The 17,213-nt window shown below is 41.1% G+C and overlaps 1 long non-coding RNA gene across 1 annotated transcript; it reads right to left on the bottom strand.

Annotated features, from left to right (window-relative positions):
- Positions 1 to 201: 201 nt before the first annotated feature.
- Positions 202 to 13,549, bottom strand: LOC143840675 (uncharacterized). Its single transcript, XR_013232303.1, has 3 exons — positions 13,383 to 13,549; positions 3,373 to 3,437; positions 202 to 1,131 (listed from the first exon to the last, which is right to left on the bottom strand). It is a non-coding gene; the product is annotated as an uncharacterized LOC143840675 (long non-coding RNA).
- Positions 13,550 to 17,213: the final 3,664 nt, after the last annotated feature.

Genomic DNA, 17,213 nt, shown 5'->3' on the forward strand with positions numbered 1-17,213 from the left:
ATCTGCCAGCTTGTTTTAAAAGTTAGAAATCTGACAGGAAGCCTACTTGAAACACACACTACCAGCATACACAAACACAAGAGTCAGAAATGATGCGAAGCTAATGGGCCAGCAAATATTGAACAGCGTTTTAATTTATTTTGACAGCTTTGATGGCAGTGACATGGTTAAATATATATAAAAAACTACATAGAAGGGAGCTGAACCTGAATGTTTGAGATGTCGAAGACTTTCAAGTAAGTTCATTTCTGAGGAATGATTTTAAGGAGTAGTTGTATATATGATGCTTAGACTGATAAGAATTCCAGCCTTCTTGGGTGTTAATTATTATCTTAAGCTTCCAAATTGTCATGTCCCTGAAGCATAAAGAACTGCAAACTCTTTCCTGTGGCAAAGGGAATGCAACTTACATCTATATGGCCCCAGAGTGACCTGAACTCCAATAGACTTACTTAGGCTTACAATTTTGTGTGACCTTAGAAGAGATAAGTAACTGAGTCTTACTAGAAACTGGGAATGGTTTCCATTGTTTAGGAAGGAAGCCTAGATTTGTTTTGAATTAAGTGATATTATTTAGCAAGCTTCCATGCTAAAGCAGTCTGAGAGTATGGGTAAAGGTAGAGTTGAGAGAATGTGTTTCATTTGTGATTTATTGGCAGATATTTGAACATATTAAGATGTGAACTATATTAAGACATTAGAGTGCCAGACAAGCATCTGGGAGACCCAGTTTTGATTCCCTACTGTGCCATGGAAAGCTGCTAGGCAACTGTGAGGCAATCAAACACTCTCAGCCTAATTCATATCTCAGGGTGGTTATTGTGAGGGTAGGAAGTGAGGAGATGACTCACCACTGGAACTGGATATGGCTGTTGCTGCAAGGCTTTGTTTATGGTGTGCTTGTTGTAGTCCCTTCAGATAACAATGCTCCCATTAGCCTTCATTAGTGTGACAGTTGGTGTCTCCCAAGTAGAATGTGTCACTGCTTCTAATATGCCTTGCTCCAACAAATGATCACGTTCTTTGCCCACAGAGGAAAGGGATACAGCAAAGTTTCATCCAAAGCAGTGCCACAGTAGGATCCAGGACTAATGAAACAGGTAGGCCCTCATGCTACCAGAGTCCAGGTTTCTGTAACAGAAGGAATGAAAGAAGGATTGCTTGACTTCTGTAATGACAATGCCTTTAGGCAGGGAAGAAAACAATGAGATTTAATGTTAAGTCTTTCTCACACAAATATAAAGCGAGTTCTCATGCTCAGCCAAAAGTACAGACCCCATGAGGTCCTTCTTTGAGTTTGTAGGTATAGAGATATGATTTTTCACGGTCAAATGTAGCGGTTGTGCCGCACACTTTCTGTCATGCGGGGAAGAAGAATGTGAAAAATTGTGTAGGAAGAACTGAGCCCAGAAGAGGAGCCATCTATGCCTATGTGTTATATGTACTTCCTATGCAATGTGATGACATTATTCAATCACATTGCAAATAAAATTGGAAAGTGCTAATGTTACCTGCATAGAACTCCACAAAAGCCTGGATGACCTTCATAAAAAACTAAAGGAGATGATACAGAAACAGTTCTATGGAAGATCTGCCACAACCATTCTGATCAACATCTCTGTTTCTCAGAAAGCAAACTACCAAACAGAAGCATACTAGACATTCTCAAGGTGCATTGACTACTTTAAGAAAACTGCATAATTTGGATACATCAATTTTCACTGCTCTTGCTTAACAGTCTTGTGCTGTGGGATGCATTAGAGTCTTGTCAAAGCTTTTAATTTTGGCCCTGATATAATAGACACTGACAATCTGTTAGATTATTTCTAAATTGTATCAAAATCCCAAAAATAGATTTTCTATTAGGAGGAGAAGGTAGACCAGAGATGGTCAGGTGCATTATAGACAGTGGGGACAGCCATCTGCTGAAGTTGGGTTTTTTTTGCACTGTCTGTCCCTGTATCCAGTGCCAACTGTGAGAGAGTCCTCAGCTTACTGACACAGCTCTGGAGTGAGGAAGGAAACCAACTGAGTCAAAACAGAATTCCAGGTGAAACTGAATTTCAGAATTCACTGTGAAAAGTTCTGTGAGTTTATAAAATCAAGACATGCTGTAAGAATCAAGAAGTCATGATAAATATCACTATCTTTCCTGAAAGCAGAAAGCAGTATAACCATGACAGTTTTTCTAGTTTTATTCACTTGTTTACTATGTGCTGTTGCTTGGGTATTTGGGCTGGTGTTAATTGTTAAATGTTTAAATTAAAGTATTTTATCTTAAAGATTTTTGCTATTTTTGCACTAGAAGGGAAAAGTGTGCATACCCTGTATAAAGCTTTGTTGGTCTTAAATGTGCTACAGGATTCAAACTTCATTGGTTAAAGGCATTTAACAGAATACTGACCCACATAAGCTACCTAATTACTGGCAAAACTAAACCTGCATTCTATCATAAAGCACTGTGGAACTAGGGTTGGGCATTCGAACCTGAAGCAGCCAGTACGGGGGGGGGGGGGTGGAAGGCACGGGCGGCGGTGCAGCAGTGGGTGCACACACACAGGCCTTTGTTAGGTCATATGATTTGGCGGTATTAGCATGTTAGGTGTTTCAACTTAATTAAAATATTAATAAGCATGAAATTGGAGAGCATGGCTATCCCAAGGACCTGAGAAGGAATCGTTCTTATTGTCAGACACCATCACCTGAATCTGCAAAGGGCAAACACGCAACATGACCTTTTCTGTACCAGGAATCTGGCCTCACACAGCACTTGTCTGGTTTCAGGGCTAATTTCCACTTCCGGACAACAGCATGTACATCTGTTGTCTTCATGAATATAGGGATGTTGAATCAACAAAGTAGAACCAAAAACATTGATAGTTTAGGATTGAACTGTAACTCACTCAAGTGCCTGCAGTTGGGCATCATGGTGAATTGCAGTTTGATTCGAGATTTCCCGAAGCCCAAACCCTCTGTGTATGAGAGAGAGAGATGAGAAGGAGCAAGGTGGGTACTTGAGCTAGCAACAAACTATGTCCTTACCTATCACAGACAAAATTGTACTGATCAAGACTTTTAAATGCAGTCTATATATTGATATGAAGTTTTAAATATCACATGAAATGAATGTCTCTTTAAAATGTTTTACGTTTGAAGTACCTGTTGACATAAACTGTATAATATTACTAAAAAGGATGCAATTGGGATAAATTGCCATACAATCTGTTCCAGTCCAAACCTACTAAAATCAATGGGCTTAGGTTGGAGTGACTGCATGGGTTTGTACTATAAGATGTATAAATATTATCCAACATGACAAAAACTGGTTAGAAGTTCTTTATTTAGCTCTTCAGAACATAAAAGTGCACTCACCTCATGCTTGGGTGGACTTTTGCATAATTGATTTTTGTAGCACTTTCAAAAGTTCCTATAATCCCCTATTAAGAGAAAAATGCATTAGATATAAAGATGTAATATATTAATAATTGTTCATTCATCTTTTCTCAAATGATCGACAATTTACTGCAGAAGGATATGGAAAGGATGGTCATTCTAAAGGGTATCAACCATTTTTTTTCCTGGCAAGGGTATTTTAAGGAACAAGCTCCACATAAAATGTTGGTCTGAATGGATTTCCCTGTTCCCAAAATTTATTATTACGAGCATTTACACTGCTCTGAATTGCGCTCCTTTTCAATTCCAGTTTAATTGGGATAATTTCTAAAATTAATTCCAGAATTGGACTAAGCACACTGTCACAGCATTTGAATCTGTAAGCTCACCTACATCTTGTCCCTTTCATGATAAATTATTGGGGAGGGGGGCTTAAGTGTAATCATATGTAAGAGTGTATTAAGATTCTTTGAGCATGTTTTTTTATTTCTGATGCACTTCAGCACATTAATCAAATATCATGTTAAAGGAATTTTGATACAAGTATGGGCAGAGGCACTTTGTTGTAGAATACCATCAGCACACTCAAATAAACACACTCATTGATTAAGCACACACCCAAAGAATCTTGAAGTAAATATATATTCAATTACATTGAGACTGCAGTGTTTTACAAGCATGTATCTAATTCCCAACATGGCCCCATCCGTGGAAACGTCAATCTAGAGAATGGAATCATGAGCCAACAAGGCAGATATATATACAGCCATTAGTAAAGTCCTACTAGATTTAAATAAAATGAATGAATGAATGAATGAATGAATGAATGAATGAATGAATGAATGAACTGTTGGGGGTTAAGCCTTCACAAATAATAGAATCTGAGCATTTACCTTTAAAAAATGAGTGGCCTCTGAGCTCTCTGTAGTCACAGAATCATAGAATCATAGAATCTTAGAGTTGGAAGAGGCCATACAGGCCATCTAGTCCAACCCCCTGCTCAACGCAGGATCAGCCCTAAGCATCCTAAATCATCCAAGAAAAGTGTGTATCCAGCCTTTGCTTGAAGACTGCCAATGAGGGGAATTCACCACCTACTTAGGCAGCCTATTCCAATGCTGAACTACTCTGACTGTGAAATTTTTTTTCATGATATCTAGCCTATATCGTTGTACTTGTAGTTTAAGACCCATTACTGTGTGTCCTCTCCTCTGCATCCAACAGAAACAGCATCCTGACCTCCTCCAAGTGACAACCTTTCAAATACTTAAAGAGGGCTATCATGTCCCCTCTCGACCTCCTTTTCTCCAGGCTGAACATTCCCAAGTCCCTCAACCTATCTTCATAGCGCTTGGTCCCTTGGCCCCAGATCATCTTTGTCGCTCTCCTCTGTAGCCTTTCAATTTTATCTACGTCCTTCTTAAAGTGCGGCCTCCAGAACTGCACACAGTACTCCAGGTGTGGTCTGACCAGTGCCGTATACAATGGGACTATGACATCTTGTGATTTTGATATGTTGATACAGCCCAAAATGGCATTCACCTTTTTTACCGCTGCATCACACTGCCTGCTCATGTTTAGTTTACAATCACTGTGTGAGTTGCTAGTCACTGTGTGAGTTGCTAGGCAACTACAACACTATTGACAGATTAATTCAAGTTAGCTATCTACATGTGCTACTTTAACAATGCTGGAACATGAGCCTTCTTATCTTTGCCAATTAGTCTTCTTTTACCCATACATTTACCCATAGCTTGGAAGCTCATTTACAGAACTTGTGGAAGTTTAAGGATGGGATTCTCAACTTGTATCCTGGGTAGCTCTCTGAAGCTGGGGCAAAGAATCTGAGAAGATGTTGATCACTTAGGTACTACTTGGCTGATCAGCAAGATAGAAGGGTAAAAATAAATAAGCTTACTTTGTAGTAAGTGAGTAAATATTTTCAAGTCTCTTTTAGAAAAGAGCAAAAGTCCTCTTGCTACAGACAGACTAACATAGCTACTCATCCCAATCTCATCCCAGAATTACAATTGATCTCTGGATTACAGAAATTAGTTTTCCTGGAGAAAGTAGAAACTTTGGTGTATTAATTCCATTGGATCTCATCTCTGCTGAGCTCCTCCCCTTCTCAAGCTCCATGTCCTGCCCCCAAACCCCCAGGAGTTTTCTGGCCACACATCTATAAAAAGCAAAATGAATAGTTTTCCAAAACATGAATAATTCCCTCCAATCAACTCCATTCTTCTTTGCTAATCTCATCCCATGATAAACAATGCACATGTGTGAAATCAACACCCTCCCACCCACCCACACACAGAGCTCTCTCATCCTCTACTGGAGAAACCTTGACAGACATTTTCCACTTGTGCATGAACCTGTGCAGCTTTGCCCAATTTTATCTTCATGCTGCAGCCCCTTTACCACCATTTTGCTTTTTTCTTGGGAGGGGGGGGGGTCTCTATGTCTCTCCATCAAGTTCAGAAAAGGGCTACTATGGAACTGGGTTGGTACAGATCCTCTTCCCTGAGTGCTTTTCTGTTTGCTGCTGTTAGATTCCAACTCACGAGTCTCAAAAACGACATCAATAATGAACCCACTAAGAAAAATAATGTTAAGCCTTGAACTGAGCATCAGAGAGAAAATATATGTCCATTGCTATACATTGCTAAAATATGAGCATGTGAAGTTAACCTAGCCTCTGATGAGATTCTAGTTGAATTAATGAAGCCTTTGTACTGTCACCTTCTTCTGAAGAATGCTCATTTCTTCCTTGTGATAATGAGAGGGAGCTCCACTCAAATTGGAAAATAACACCATGTTTTGAAGTATATGTAACAACCAATGTTCTAAGGCAAATTAGTTAGATGACCATTCTGAAGTAATTTGAACAACCATCATATATGCAACAAGAAGTGTACAAGCACTTGAAGTATAAGGAAAGGAGATAATTGCCTGATTTTAAGAAGTGGCCTAATTATTGTCAAAGATTTCAGTGTAACTGTTCTCGTCATAGTTATGAATATCTGAAGTTGTTTTCCAGGTAATTGTCCTCTCTCCTATTTGCATCACTTGTAGTAAAAGGCATGTCGGAGGAAATAGCATATGACTGAAAGCCAAATTTGGGAATAAATTATGAGAACATGTATCTGTCAGGTTAAAGGATGTCAAGAAGATAAATAGGAATTTGTATGTTCTGAACACGCATGGGAGTGGCAACCTCATTCTAAAAAACCAAACTAAGTTTAAATTGACTTCTGTATGAGCAAAGCTGTTTTGTCCATACTCTATAGAGTAGTGATCCACAACCTGTGGGCCGCGGACCACATGTGGTCCTTCTACTAATTGGAGGTGGGCCCCGAAGTATGCCTTCTCACACCCCCCCCCGGCCCTTTACTTCATCCCCCCCCAGCCCTTTACAACACACTTCATTGTTGTGGCATGTTTGTATCTTATTTTGAAGGGATGTTTAAACATTACCATAGTGATCAGAGAGGGTTAGGGCAGTGGTTGAGAGTAGAGGAGTAAACTACCCCCCCCCCCCACAGGCCTCGTTAAAAGGCGTTGAGTGGTCCCCGGTGAGTGGTCCCCAGCGTTGAGTGGTCCCCGGTGATAAAAAGGTTAGGGACCACTGCTATAGAGCATATTATTTATTAATTATTATTGGGCATCGCCAAGCTGGCCTCAACCACAGACCTGGTGGAAGAGCTCCATTTTGCAGGAACTTCTGAGAGTTCTGTTTTGGCAAGAACTTATAAGAGTTCCTGAAGTCTTGTGATAAGACCATTTTTTTTTGAAAATGTTATATTAGAGACCTTGAATTTAATCCCTCTCAATAAATGAGATAAATACAATGACAATGATGACACCTAGGAACTTGAAATGGAACTTAGAACAAATGCTGCCTGTTAAAACTTTGAAGCAAAATTAGTTAATTTTTGTTGGCCTGAGTTGACATTAAAACAAAAACAAAAAACTATACAAGCCATGGTGCACTGAGTCATAGAGAAGATGTTAGATATCTCTCCCACATACAATCTTTCTTTGAAAAATATCTACAGTTAGCAGGAGGAATAAAATGGTAAGGCAAGGAACTACGACAAAAGAAACAATGCATATATTTGATTTATATTTTTGTCTAATACATTTTTATTCCATTCTTCTTTACAATGACTATTATGGCTGAGCAAAAAGAAAAAATTAAAAACAAGACAATGAATTCATTCTCTAGTAAACCACTATAATAACTAGACATGCTATGTTAAATATATTTAATACAGATATTTCCTCAGTTTCTTAATTCTATCAGTCAAATTGTTCATTCAGGCTCCATGGATATGCCTTTTTTCAGTTTCCATAGAGCAGCATATTGATTAGCCTCTATTACAAAACTACAATCGAATTCATTTAGCCTCCTTTGATGCACTCTTTTTCAGGTTGTGTAACCAACATTTTTTCTGACTTAATTCTATTTGATTTTGTCATACATCAAAATATAATTACTCCCACACTGTTATTTTGTGTTTAAATGTGAAGCTGAACTCTACCTGATCTTATAACATTACAAACCTTACTGCCCAGTGATATAGACACAAAGTGACACAATGATTGAGACTCCTATAACACACACACACAAAGTAGTTCTTTGATTGTAAGGCTCATCCACTATTTTCAAATGTGGATTTTCAAATGTGTTTATTCCTTTATTCCAGTCACATATTCTGCATCAGCTGCATGAAAATGGCCAGAAGCCCTTCCACCTTCAATTGAATTATTTCTTTCAGGATTATCCCAAGTTAATTTGCTATGAACCAGTGTATCCCTTAAATTTTGTTTTCATCTGTATGCATATAAGGGATGGACCAAAATGATGTCTGTTTGCCTGTATTTTTGTTTTATACTTTTAGATGCCACAGAAATCATGCCCTTCCAGGAAACACATTCAACGCAAGGACCAATTTCCTTTATTCTGAATTCCCCTTCCGCTTTGATGTTGCCCAGTCTCATTGACTATATGATGGTGTCATGTTGTTGTAATGCTGGCTTGTTGTTAAAAAAATGTTGTTGTACTACAATCATAATCACAATGTAATCCCTCAATTATAGTCAATGTGAAGAATACATAGTTCCATTTTGAGTTTTTTTTAAGGCCTGTGAGACATACTAAACTGGCAAAAAAACCCACAAAAACCCAGCACCTTTAGGGGGCAGGAAGAAATTGTGCAACTTGTGGGCTACATTCTATATGGCATAAAATGTCAAATGCTATTTTGTAGTGCCTTTCTGTGTTGCTAATACAAGTGGATTGCAAAGGGATGTAACCACATCCCTCTGCACCTGACATATAGTCACAATCAAGCCATTTCCCCATCCTCAGGGTTCCTTGCACTTATGAGGTGGAATATGAGTACAAACTCTCTTGTTCTCTGGCCTTGATACTCCCATGTCCATGATCACATTTGCACTTATGTAACTGCAGCTCGTGAGAGTTGTGCAACTGTCACTTTTCCATCTTTGTCAAGCCAAACTATTAGTGCCCTACTTGGTCCCAGAACACCTAGCTATGGTGATCCATGTGACAGTCACCTCTGGTTGGATTTCTGTAACTCACTCTATCCCTGACCTGGAAACTACAATTGGTACAAATTGTATATTCACTAGAATACCTTGGAGAACTCATATTCAGCTGGTGTTCAGGCAGCTGTACTAACTGCCAATAAAATTCCAGATCAGGTTTAAAGTTCTGGCACTCACCTTTAAGTCCATCTATGGTCTGGGCCCAGCATACTTAAGGGAGCACCTCTCTACCTATGTCCCTTGAAGAATACTTTGCTTGATATATTCCAACAGGTTGGTTGTCTCTGGCCCCATGGAAGTACATTTGGCCCCAACCAGGGCCAGGATGTTTTCACTCCTGGCCCATACTTAGTGAAACGAGCTCCTAGAGGAGATCAGGGACCTGTTAGAGCTGGCACAGTTCCCACGGCCTGTAAGACGGAGCTCTTCAACCAAGCTTTGGTTCAGGCCAATGATCTGGTAACATCTCCCTGACAAAAGCACATCTGGGATGTAATATCTGGCCTGGGATGAACTTATCAGCAGCAATAAATATTTTGTCTGATAATGATATTGCTATTTTAGTGATACTTTTAATTACTAATTGGTTTTAATAGTTAATGTACCATAAATGTTCACTATTTTATTGTTTTAATTAGTTCCATAATTATGTATGTACTAGGGGCAAAGCCTGTTGTATCCAAGAATACAACGGGCGCTAGAGCTTGGCAGTGGGAAGAGGAGGGAAGGACTTGTCCAGTCTGTAAGGGCATGGGGTTGAATGTGTGTGTTGTGTGGGAGGCTGTGGTGGCATAGTGGCAAATGAGGGCATGGGTGTGGAGATATGGGTGTCAAGAACCTGTGGTTTGGAATGTTCGTTGAATGTGGGAGAGGACTGACCTTTGGGAATTGTGGCATAGTGGTTACAGATGAGCTTTCCAGAGCCATGTCTTCAGACTGGAGACTCTTCTTAGGGGAAGGTTACATGGCAACCAATTCCCCCCAGTTCTGCGTCATCTCCCCTCTTGTGGGAATTAGGCCACATTCACCGAAATGCCCCTCTGCCCTAATACACATGGGGTAGTCACAGTACACAGGTGTCCACCCTGTTCCTTATCCATTTTTCACTGATGATAAAATGTTATGTGCCCACATGCTTCTTTCATGGTTAGAAGAACGGATTTTTGTACCCTGTTGTTTACTACCCAAAGGAGTCTCAAAGCAGTTTACAAACACCTTTTCCATTCGTCTCCCCACAACAGTCAACCTGTGAGGTATGTGGGACTGTGAGAGGTCTGAGAGAACTGGGAATGGGCCGCTGTGACCCAGCAGGCCTAAGGTGTCTCAAAGCATTTTCCAATCATCTTCCTTTCCTCTCCCTCTCACTATTTACAGTTTCAGGCTGTAAGTATTTATTTAGATCTTCCTACACTTTCCAGACTGGCAGGACTGATGCTGGTCTGCCTGTCTGCGTCCCAGAATACAAACAGTTGCTGGTAAGGGCTGGCCATAACCCATAGGCCAGGAGGGACATCCTTGCACCACTCCCTACCAACTGCAGGCAAAAATGGCTCCTTTGAAGGCTGGACTCTGAGGCATTGCACGATTTTGAAGTCCCACCTCGAAACCTCCAGGAATATTTCCAACCCAGGGGTAGCCAACCTCCAGGTGGGGCCTGGAGAGCTCCTGGAGTTACAGCTCACCTGCAGAGTATAAAGATCAGCTCCCCAGGCAGAAAGGGCTACCTTGGAGAGGGTTGTGGTAGAGAAGAAACATTTAAGGCCTCCCACACAGGTTGTTGTTGTTGAATTGAAAGACTTGAGGCCTACTGCACAGGGTTGTTGTGCAGATGAGACAAAAGAGCCAGTTTCCTCTGCAGAATAACACTGTGCAGTGGCCTCAAATCCACAGAGAGTTGCAAAGAAGAAAGACACATGGCTTGGCTGTGTCTAACCTCCGGGCAGAGCAGTATTTTAAGTGAGAAGGGGCTTTTCTGTGGCCTCCCTGTCAGCCAGTTGATTGGCAGAAGGAGATAGCCCCCCCCCCTCAAAAGGAAGGCCCTCAGGCTCCCCTGCATTGCTCTTGGAAAGGCCTCCTTCCCTCAGTCAGGGCCTGTCAGAGGCTCCTTCGCAGCAGGCCTGAAGGGAGGGGGAGGGAGGGAGCGCACTCTCTAACTTTCTGCCAGCTCTGTCAGGGTTCTGAGGCAATTTACAGTTGGACATGACAGTTAGGATAGCCTTGGGGTGAAAAGGGCTGGCGCATCCTGTCCAAGCCTCTGTTCTCATCCCCCTTGGCAGCCCTGCTGACCTTCTCTCCCTTTGGTGGTCAGGAGCAGACTGGCAGCCGTTTCTCCAGATTGCCCCTGGATGGATGGAATTTTGGTCTGTCCTGGTAAGGGGCCAATTGGAAGGCGCTTTGCGCCTTCCAATTGGCCCCTCCGCTTGTCAGTCCAGGGCCATGGGACCAATTGTTGCCCCTCCCCATCACAGACTGAGCCCACCCCAACACCCCTTACTGTTTTATTAAGAGAGAAAAGATACTGCCCTGAGCCAGTCTAGGAAGGCTGGATTAGAAATTTCATCATCATCATCACCACCACCACAGTCTCACTCCCTGTGGCATTAATTTCCCTTATGCCACCCTTGGGGCTGGACTGTAATGGAAATAATAATGGATTTTATATCAGTCCACCCCGACCCCTCCCTGAGCATAGCATAAGAAGCAGGAAGGCAGCCAATGGTGTCAGAGGCTGCACCAGTGGAAGCGATGAATGTGGTGAAGGAGGTGGATGAGCAAGCAGGACTCATTGCCGAGGCTGGCCAGCTGCCACCCCATCCTTTGTCCACCCACACTCCTGATGGGCAGTGGGTAAGTGGGGCTCTGACTAGTCCCTGACTAGCTGATGCCTGACTTCTGAAGCCACAGGGGGAATGGATGTGGCAGCTGGTGAGGCCTGGCACTGAGCCCCACTCATGCTGCCACTATCTATCTTCTGCAGTCCTCCCAGCCAGCTGTTGCCCTGCCCATCCTTTGTCTACCTGGGCTCCTGACAGCCCCTGGCACAATATCCATATAATCTGAGAAAATCTGATTCTCAGATTTTTTTTTTCTTGCAAAGGCCCATTACTTTGATTCTCAATGGTCCATTATGCACGGAGTGCAAGGTCCGCATTCGGGGTGGAATGGTGGCAGCTAAAATCACCAATTATGCACGCTGCAGGCGGCAACCGGGCGCAGAGTTATGCCGCCGAAAAAGCTGCGTTAGCGAGATGCAGAAGAAAGTGCAGCTTCCCAGGACCAGGGTGCAACCAGAAGCGACTCTGGAGTAGCCGCATCCCTAATCAGATATTCTGGGTTTTGCCGCCGTTGCGTTCCATCCCGTGCGTAAGTGGTTTGCTTTGCTTCTTCCTCTTTCGCGTTCTCCATGCTGCTGTTTCAGTGGCCGTGCATAATAGGCCAATCACATGCTTTCTGGTGATTGCCCTAGACTTTAAGAACATTTTCCTAGATCAGGTGAGACAGTACCCATAAGTGTTACTGGTTGAATTAATTCAATTTCAAGGTTGCTTAGCTGTATTACATTTGGGCTGGACTGGGATGGCAGAGGTTTTTTTCAATAAATATTGCTTTTTTGCTGGCTCTTTGTGTATTTTAATTCTTCAAGGATTTTTTTTATATATGTTTTTTTTTATTTTGTCACCTGCCTTGATCCATGGGTGTTTGTGGAAAATGTCTATAAGTATTTTAAATAAATTTCTTATGAATATTTCTGAAGATGTATGTGAAGCTCTCTACTGTAAAATAATATCTGGCAACAGTTACATTACATAAAGGCAATAAAAATGAGCCTAAATGAGATCTAATCTAAAATCCTAAATATCCATAGGTGTGCAGTATTGTTCAAATCTTAACACCAGTTTGGGCATGAATTTCTATTCATCCCAGCTTTCCTTATATCCTTTTCCCCACTCTCTTCCTCCCTGTCTAAATTGGCTTTTAAGTTTTCCTGGTTAATTTTCAGCTACAAAGCATCGTGTGTAATTATAGTGAAGGAGTAATGATGTTTTTTGTCTGTCTATGATATATTAGAATTCTTTAAACAAATGTTAAAACAGAGGAAGTATATACAATGTTTTTTTAAAGAAAACTTTTTTTTAAGGGGGGGGGGGGTTATTGCCAGAAGAAGGTGTAAGGTCCTTACAGAGCATTCCTATAAAAAGTTGCTTCGGTTAAATCAGTAGGTTTAGAATGAAGTAACTCTGTTTAAGATTGGACTGTCAGAATGAGTTCCCCCTCTCCTGGCTTTTTTAACTTGTCAAGACAGTCATTTATTTATTTATCTGGAAGTAAACGAAGACCAGTAGGTTTTATTTTCAAGTAAGCAAGCATAGAATTGCAGTCAGTAGGTTTGGTTTTTTATAAACAAAGCCTATTACCAAAGATCCTGCTTGGCGTAGTGGTTAAGACTGGCAGCTTCTAATCTGGTGAGGTTTGATTCCATGGTCCTCCACATGCAGCCAGCTGGGTGACCTTGGGCTAGTCATATTACTGGTAGTGCTGTTCTCATAGAGCAGCCCAGTCAGATCTGTCTCAGCTCCACCTATCTAAGAAGTTGTCTGTTGGGGAGAAGAGGAAAAGGCAATTATAAGTCCCTTTGAGACTCCATCTAGTAGTGAAAAGCAGGGTATATTTAAAAAAAACATTTTCCTTCTATTACACATAAAAAGAAATCATGTTCAAAACTGCAGAGAAGTCTGGGTGGTACTACCTACTAGTTGGAGAGCTAAATGTGTATAGGGGTAGTTGGAAGGGAATAGACTCAATTTTACCCTTAAGAGAACTACATGCAACAGTTTACAAGCCTGCTGAACCAAGGTAAGAGTTTCTTAAGTGCATTTAAATGTTTTCTGTTAATAAACAGGGTTTTTTTTTAGCATTACACCATTGCGCTGTTGTAATGCTAAATTTTTTACTGTGAGGAATTTCCCTTTGACTTGGGTACAATTAGTAGGAAAACTGAAACATTGCAATTTGTTCCATTGGTTAGGTGTAACTTTTCTAGACTCACTAAAAAGATATTTTTTTAGTCCAGGTGTTGTATTGGAAAGCTTCATGCCTTGGTGTCAATACAAATGATAATCCTCTTTTGAAGCTTTGCCATTTCAGTATCTGTGAAGTTCACATCTGACACGTTTGCTACCACTTGGTATTTAGAAGTTTCCCCCTGTATTTTACTCCAGCTCCTATTGATCTTATCCTCTTGCCCTAACCTCTTCAGCTACCCCCAGTCAACTTTTTAAAAAAGTTCAGAGGTTAGGTGGAACATTTCACACCCTTCTTTTTAACTATTTCATAGTGGGCTGCAGTTGTGACCAACCTTATAGTCAATAACAGACTCACTCAATTCCTTAGAAAGGTCCAATTGTACAGCTTCCTTTACATTTTGGTTTTTCGACCAAGAATTGTAAACCCTTTTGGCCCACAGTCTTTAACATTTATTACGTTTACTTCATTTTCTCTCTTATTTTTTCATCTATGTATTCATACCTATTTCTATGGATAAATCACATAGGAGAAGCAAAGCAACCTGAGTCGACAAAGGAGTTTGCTTTCTTTCCCCATCTCTGATAGAAGTCTGTTCTACCTGTTGTCCTGAGACTTCCATTTGAACAAGGAGAGTCAGATGTGTCATTAATGACAGGATATTCATTCTTGTGAGCCTATGTGGCGCAGAGTGGTAAGGCAGCAGACATGCAGTCTGAAAGCTCTGCTCATGAGGCTGGGAGTTCAATCCCAGAAGCCGGCTCAAGGTTGACTCAGCCTTCCATCCTTCCGAGGTCGGTAAAATGAGGACCCAGCTTGCTGGGGGTAAACGGTAATGACTGGGGAAGGCACTGGCAAACCACCCCGTATTGAGTCTGCCATGAAAACGCTAGAGGGCGTCACCCCAAAGGTCAGACATGACCTGGTGCTTGCACAGGGGATACCTTTACCTTTACCTATTCATTCTATTTCTTCTGAAATGAAAACATCAGTGAATGGCCACTTGGATATCCTTGGAGGATAACTACTGGGCAGGATCAGTAGTGGAAAATGATACTGCCATAGGATCTATCATCAATGACACTTATTCTAATCCTGGCTAGTACTCCACAGAAGAAGGCAATGGTAAACCACTGCTGATCATATCATGCCTCAAAAACCCTATGATGAGATAACCCAAAATGAAAGGAGATATAGTGCTAAACAACAGGGACCCCAAATGCAATGGCACCCAATTAGTTCCTCTGGAGGACCAGAGGACAATTATGATACGCGTCTGGGGTAAAGCCCCCCCCCAAAAAAGCATTAGGTGGCTGATATGAATGGGTGCAAAGGGAAAGTCTGAAGATATTCAACTATATATAATAGTTAAACTCCAAATTGTGAAATTAGAAATGGAATAGATTCAAATGGGTAGCCGTATTGGTCTGAATTAGCACAATAAAATCAGAGTCCAGTAGCACCTTTAAGACCGACAAAGATTTATTCAGGGCGTGAGCTTTCGAGTGCAAGCACTCTTTGTCAGACTATGATCTTCTTACATGACAGGGAATATATAGCAAAAATCAATTCTGTTGCATCAGCTTGCACTCGAAAGCTCACGCCCTGAATAAATCTTTGCTGGTCTTAAAGGTGCTATTGGACTCTGATTTTAGAAATGGAATGTTTAAATGTTGCAATCCTGGGAGTGAACTAAAATTGACTGGATTAGGCCCGTTTTAGTTAGGAAATTGCAAAGTGCTTTACTCTGAAAATGGCAGAAACAGGAAAAATGGATTTGCTCTAATAGTGAAGTGAGAAGTAGTGCAAGCAATCAGGAGCTATAATGCAAAAGCTGACCAAATAATATCAATCAGATTTTATGGATAACCCATCAACATAACCATCATTCAATTTTATAAACCAACTACAGATGCTGAAGAGAAAGACATTGATCATTTATTTACACAGGGTGTTCTGATATCCATAGATGACTGTAACAGAAAACTCAGAAACAAAGTTCAATCAAATATTCCCTCCACCAGAACAAGACCAGGTGCTGATTTTTTAATATAATTTTAATATAGAAAAGTAAAGAAATCTGAGGAAAAACATAAATAAGATTACTGAAGAGTTTACACACTGTGTAAAGAACAGTTTTACATTTCTAAGTTGAAGGGAATGTGAACTGGAAGAATAATGGGTTGAAACAGAAGATACTATCAAGAGAAAATTTGCAAAGACTGTTCTATAGCTAAAATAAATAAAGAACATCAATGGAAAGATTGAAGAAACTCTTAAAATTCCTGAAGATAAATGAGAAACAAAAGTAAAAGGTGACAGATATAGCAGTCTAAATATAGAGTTCCAGTGACTGGCGTATTGTGAGAACTAATATAATAACTAGGGTAAGGAAACAGAACAAGTGGGGACCCACAAGAAACTTTCAGGGGTAGCTATCCCATTCCTCCCATGTTTGTTTCTCCCCTCTCCCCCCCACCTCTCTCATTTTCTCACTCCTCAGAATATAATGCCATAGAATCCATTTTCCCAAGCAGCCACTTGCTCCATGGGAACAGATCTCTGTCATCTAAAGTTCAATTGTGACTTCCTGCCCTGGAGGTTAGCAAAGTTTCCTGGAGTCCATGAATTTATACCCTACTAAGATCTCTTCCCTCACCCTCCCAAGGCTACACTCTCCAAATCTGCAGGAATTTCCTAACCTGAAGTTGGCAATCTTATCTCCTCCCCATTCAACAGCCAACCTACCTTTACCTGCCTCTCTGTCTTCAGCTTTCCACCCTTGCCATAGCTTCTACCTAGGAAATTAGTCTCTCTCCTTAGTGGGGACAATATAAGCTTATATTATTATCTCTTCCTTTTTATCTGCACAATGACCCTGTGAAGTAAATTAGTCTGAAAGCATGTAACTGGTTCAAAATCACCCAGTCAACTTCCACAGGAGGATTAAAACTTGGGGGCTTTCCGCACTCCTTCAAAATCGCACAATGGTTGCCAATTGAAATCACTACAGTTTTGCCATTATGCACAACGTCGTTGACAATCTGCCACACACCTGAAACAGATCCGCAAAAAGCGCTTCCTTGTAGCGCTTTCAGGGAAATCCCCAAAAGTGGATTCACCCTCTGGAAAGCGCTACACTCCTGCAACCAATCTGCAACACTAGCGGGAAAGTTCTGTGCGTTACCATTGTTGTGGTTTCTACAAAGTCCCTCCCCCTGGCT

The sequence above is a fragment of the Paroedura picta genome, chromosome 6 (assembly GCF_049243985.1).
Source record: "Paroedura picta isolate Pp20150507F chromosome 6, Ppicta_v3.0, whole genome shotgun sequence".
Classification (NCBI taxonomy): domain Eukaryota; kingdom Metazoa; phylum Chordata; class Lepidosauria; order Squamata; family Gekkonidae; genus Paroedura; species Paroedura picta.